This window comes from Nycticebus coucang, chromosome 9 (assembly GCF_027406575.1).
Source record: "Nycticebus coucang isolate mNycCou1 chromosome 9, mNycCou1.pri, whole genome shotgun sequence".
In the NCBI taxonomy this organism is placed as follows: Eukaryota; Metazoa; Chordata; class Mammalia; order Primates; family Lorisidae; genus Nycticebus; species Nycticebus coucang.
In genome coordinates this window covers 124,760,087-124,766,223 of record NC_069788.1, presented here as the reverse complement: position 1 = coordinate 124,766,223, position 6,137 = coordinate 124,760,087, and positions in this window count along the sequence as shown.

Sequence of the window (6,137 nt, the reverse complement as noted above, 5' to 3'; positions counted from 1 at the left end):
TCCACAGAGAGGAATTCAAGGGTCTCTAACACAATTGGAGCCAGGGATCCATGACTCTGCCTGCAAGACTCAGTCCACACTATTGTCCACTTCTCTGCTCATAGGCCCAGTTGGAGCCAGGGGCCATGCCCCCACCCACTGGTGTCAGTCCACACCCAGCAAGCCTCTGCTTGCCAGACCAGTTGGAGTCAGGAGACCACACCTTAGCCTGCCAGTCTCAGTTGATGCCTGCCAAGCCTCTATTCACTGGCTTTGTTGGAGTCAGGGCACCATGCCCTACCTGCAGGTCTCAGTCCTCACCAGGTAAGCCTCTGCTTACTGGCCCAGCTAGAGACAGAGGACCATGCCCTTGCCCTCGGGTCTTGGTCCACACCCAGCAAGCCTCTCTTCAAGGGTTTTGTTGGAGTCAGGGACCAAGCCCTTGCCCTCAGGTCTTAGTCCAGGCCTGGCAAGCCTCTGCTCACAGGCCCTGCAGGGGCTGAGGACCAGCCCTCCCTGCTGAACTCAGTCCACATGGAGCAACCACTCTCCTGCTGTGGGGGCCATTAGAGCCAGGTGTTCTGCTCCCCGTCCTGCCAGATACAGCCCAATGAAGGGTCACTACCACCACTAGTTGGGCATAGTCATAACCAGCCCGCAAAGTGTCCCTTTCTTCCCACACCCTCTTTCTTCCTTGTTAGTCACTGATTCCGTCCTGATGGTTGGTGGTCCACACTGTGCCCAGATCTCTCAGGAAAATACCAAACACTCTGCGCTCTGCAGGGGGCAGAACTTCAGACTGCCATGCGAGGGGGGAAGGGTAGACTCGGAGTTTGAACTTGTGGGAGAAGATATCTGTTCAATTTTATACCTGGTGGGGTGGTGTCTAGATTCATAAGTGAGACCTCCTTGGAGAAAAAGACCTGGAGTTTAGTGGTTCTCTTTAGCGAGGTAAAATGAAAGGTCTTTTGTTCCCTGCTCACTGGCAGATAGCCTGCGGCAGGCCTCCTGCTTGGAGGAGGGGTCTCCCGTCTCTAGTTGATAGGCTTTGTACCTGTAATTCGTTTTCTTGAATGCTCTTCCTTGGAGTTATAGCTTGCCGAACTTCTTTCTTGGCTCAGCTCCCCACCTTTGGCTTCATAGAGTCCGATTCTATCTAGGTTTTCTTCCTCTGGTCAGGAGCCCCTGCCGAGGCTTGCTACCAGTTGGCCTTTTTCCCAGAATTCTATGTTGGTGTTTTTTTATCTCTTCTTATGGCAGATTGCATTTTCCAAAGTTGTCCAAAGATGACTGCGAGGGTGCCTTTCGGTTCACTTGCATTTCTACTAGGTCACCCGTCGTTTCCCATTAGCAGGTGGTATCACCCTCCCCTCGAATCTGGCTGGGCTGTTGGCTGCCCTGGCCAGGAGGCTGTGGCAGCCATGCCCCTCCACCCTCTGCTAGAACCCTGGCTTGGAGCCCGCAGCCTGCGAGGAAGCTGAGCCCTGTGGAGAAGGTCGGACTGCTCCTGGGCAGCCCCCTGCGGTCATCTGGGCACCTCAGCATTGGGTGTAGGCATGCGGCCTCTAGAGTTTCAGCCCCAGATGCTGGTCAGCCTCAGTGTTGGAGCTTTTGCGCTCGTGGAGTGGAATCAACACTTCCCTTTGTGCTCTATCCAAATTCCAGGTATGCAGAATCTATGAGCAGGTTAAAATGATGGTTGTTTAAACTGATATATTTTGGGAGAGTTTGCTATGCAGTATTAGTATCCGGAACACTTTCTTTCAAAGAGAAAGGCATATTATTTTAGAGTTTTTTATAGTTAACCAGTGAAAAAATTATTTTTTTCATGAACAGAAAATATGGCCCTCTTCATAATTATTCATGAGAATGACTTGAAGAATAGACATTTTAAATTATATATTTCTTTTATGAGTAGATGGGCAAAGCCTGGAACTGGTGTTTGTAGATTTTTTTTTTTTTTTTGGCCGGGGCTGGGTTTGAACCCACCACCTCCGGCACATGGGACCAGCGCCCTACCTCTTTGAGCCACAGGTGCCGCCCGTGTTTGTAGATTTTATGTCAAAAAGTTTGCATGGTTTTCCTCCTCCAACACGGGTAAGATGATCATTTACTTTTCCAGAGCTAGAGTTCCCCCAAAAGAATTTTCTTTTTAACCAGAGCAACAAAAGTCTCTCTGAAATAAAAATCAAGTGGAAATGTTCAAACAGCTGTATTTAATTATGCTAAGCATTTTAAACAGCTAGTGCTTTCAGATTCAGAATTATTCTCAGGAGCTTTTTAAAGTGGCAAAAGGGTGTCTGTCAATCAGTATTTACAAGTGCATTTGAGTATCTGTTAGCCAGTTGCCGTTCTCATCGTGGTGTCGCTGTGGAGAGGCCAGTCTTATATTTGTAAAAAGGGACAACTTGTGGCTAGGTATGCAAGACATTCAAAAACAGGATTTGCTCGGTTGTTTTGTTTTTTGATTTTTGTTTGTAGATACTGGACGTGGGCCTTGCTATGTTGCCAGACTGGCTTGAACTCCTGGCCTCAAGTGATCCTCCCACCTTGGCCTCCCAAAGTTCTGGAATTATAGGTGTAAGCTTTCACACCCACCCTGCTCTGTGTCAAACAAGGACACTGCATCCCTTTGCTTAAAGGAAACTTTCCTGAGAACAACCATCTGTCACGTGTGTGTGTGTGTGTGTGTGTGTGTGTGTGTGTTTCAAGCTATCCTGATTTCAAACTAGGCTTTCTAGTAAAAGCTGACCCAGAACATTCCAATATTGCAGCTTTCTACTTTCTTGCAGGCATATCCATTTTGTTTGATCCAAGTTTGAGAGAGAAGCTGTTTGAGAGGATATGACACAGACACCAGGACAGGGAAGAGCTTTAGAGTCCAGGACCCCCTTCCTAAGATGCTCTTTGGATTTCAAAGTTACTCCAGGTGTGCTAGGAGTAGGCAAAGGTGTCAGAGTTAATAAAAATACCCTGTAGATAACTGAAGTCCTGCCAATGGACTTTGCAGAAGTGAGCTCATGATGGGGCTTCATGTTGTCAATTTAAGAGTGCTTAGTCTGGGCAGGATGAAGGAATGAGAATTGTTGGGCTAATGTGCTCCTGAAAGCAGAGATGCCTCTGCTTCCTGCTCGTCACAGCGAGATGCTTCCTTGCCAACTTATAAACTGTGTGAGGGACATCCCACCTGCTGCAGCGCCCAGGTGCAGGTCCCCTGTGCTCTTCAGGGAGACACTGAATCTCATTTCTGCTTATGTAACCAACCAAACCCAACATATGGGTGACACAAGTGTGCCAAAGTGGCACTCAAGGGATTTTCTGTGCCATGACAGCAGCACCCACCAGGCCCCTGGCAAGGCAGGTGAGGAGGCACAGTGTGTTTTTAACTTCCCTTTCCACATCCTACCTCCAGTGCCAGGGCATTCCCAACTTCTGTCCTGACCCTTGATTTAGCGCCCAGCATTAGCGCTCCATCCTCATCTACCCTCCTCTAAGTGTCTGAAGCCCCGGGCTGTACTCCTTTAGTTCTCAGCGGGGCATTCCACTTATTATTCTTTGCACAAATTTGTTACCAGGTTAGACTAACTCACAGTGAACTGTGCGAGACCAACTTCCCTTGACACTTAGAAACCCAGCACAGTGGGTTGAACTGTGCACCACTCCCAAAAAGACATGTTGACGTCCTGGCCCTTGGTATCTGTGCATGTGACCTTACTGTAAGGGAAAACAGTCTTTGCAGAAGTAATTAAGTGAAGGATCTTGAGACGAGGTCACTCTGGATTAGGTGAGGCCTGAATCCAATGACAAGTGTGCTTTTAAAAAGCAGAGGAAAAAAAATAAAAATAAAAAGCAGAGGAGACAGGCACATGGTGGAGAGGGACAGGTGAAGGCAGAGACTGGAGTTATTCAGCCCAAAGCTAAGGAACATCTGGAACCACCAGAGGCAAGGAAGGATTCTCTTTAGAATTTTCAGAAGGAGTGTGGCCCCACCAATACCCTGTAACAGAATAAATTTCTGATAAAAGCCAACAAGTTTGCGATAGCTTGTTTTGGGAGCCCTAGAAATGAATATATGCAGTAATCCAACCACTACCATCTACCCCGTTTCCCCGAAACTAAGACATCCTCCGAAAATAAGACCTACTTACAGGAAAGATAAGACATCCCCTGAAAATAAGACCTAGCACATCTTTGGGAGCACACCTTAAAATAAGAATCTGTCTTATTTTCGGGGAAACAGGGTATGGGCCCCCAGTGTGGACTTGCCTATCCATTACTCCAAACAAGGGCAGAAGTGGACACCTGGTCTCACCTTGACAGATGCTTGAAGCTCAGAGAAGTTCAGTATCCTGCCTCTGACCCCAAGGTAAAGGCCCAGTCACTTCTGTGCCTTTCACCCTGAAGCTGCCCTGAGGAATTATCGTTGTTGGTTTTATTTCTGGAGAGGAGCCTATTGTCCTAAATGCATGTTTAAGGGATGAAAACTTCCTCTTCTTCCTTCCCGTGCCCTCACCTTGCCTTCTTGTCCCAGCAGCACCCACCAGGTCCCTGGGAATGCAGGTGAGGAGGCACAGTTTGTTTTTAACTTCCCATTCCCACCATTGCTGACATCAGAGAGAAGAAAGACGGAGGCAAGGCTGTCAGAAGTAGTATCGAATATAAAAACAAATTTTTGCAGCTTTTCTACCTCCCTTTCCATGCTCCTTTGTCAGGGCTCAGCACACAGGAGTCCTAGCCCATCTCTAGTTTGTGAGCAAACACTTCGACAGCATTATGATTTCATCATTGTCATGGGCACTTAAGCATATTTTTTAATTAAATGATATTATCAAATTTTGGTCACAGTTCCCCATCCTCTAATTTTCAATAGTAATTATGCTTCTAGTTACATATTTCAATAATGTTCTAGAAGCATTTTCTTTACAGTGGATTCATGGGGGGTTGCCCTTAATTTTCCTATAGAAATCAGAAGCTGACATCAGCTCCCAGTTTCATAACTTCCCAGGCTCTGGGCAGCCGAGGTACCCACAGTGACCATCACTTTTTCTCCTCTGTGCCTCACTCTCCCCACCTGTCTTCTGTATGAAGCTGGCACACAGCGTTGAGTGCAGCCCTGTCCTCCAGTTGCTATAGAGATGAGCCAGAGAACCTAGCTCTGATTCTATGTCTCAGGTATTCAAATTTAGACTAACTATGATGTGGCTACAAAAAAATTATGCCATTGTTTCAGAGATAGAAATGCAAAGCTGCCATTTAATTTGGTTCCTCAAACTGACAAAGCAGCATATAAAGACGAAGGAAGTCATTTATCTGTTCCATTTTGTTATCTCCTCGTTGGAGGGAGCTGCGTGTATAGTGGAAGCTTTCAGAGCTGGGCATTCTTACTGCCTTGAAACTTACTGGAGTGAAGGAGAAACACACAAGAGAGACTCACAGCAGTGACATGGTGCATCGTCTTGTGCTAGAGATGACAAGTTACTTTTGCTTTTCTAGACTTCTATCACATCAGTAGAATTCACCTGGAAACGGGCCATGGCTGAGAAGACCGAGCATAAGGGACAGTAAAGGTGAAGCTAGTCTGAGATATGTCCCGGGAGTCGCAGAAGAAACACAAAGAAACCAAAGCCAAGTGTTGAAGGAGAAAGAGGCAGAGCCCTGAGTGCCCTTCTAAATGAAATTGTCTTAGTTTTTTTTTTTTTTTTTTTTAAGAATTGAAAATCAATCCAGTGTCCACACCACTCTTTAGGTTTTGTTACTTCAAAGCACACGTTCACAGTAAAAGCGTGATCGCTGGGAATAAACCACGAGAAACGACAGATGGGATGGGGAGTAAGGAGGGAGGAGAAGAGAAACTCAAGAGCATACACAAGAATTAGTCCTCATAAAAGTGAGTCTATAAAACAGCATTTCTCCTTTAACCCATGACTTGGAAAGCCTACAATGGAAAAATCCCTTGTACAAACCTTTCTTCAGATGCATCACAAATGCTGCATCGTAACCCTAGAAGGGGGAATTGCCTTGGGTGAGGACAGTGAGGACCCACACCTATTGCTTCTCAGTGATTTCCACCCTAGCACTTAATGCACTTGGTTTGTGGGGCCAGCATTTGAGGTGACCTATCTCAGCCAGGAAGGTGCTCGCTTGCAGCAACATGAAGG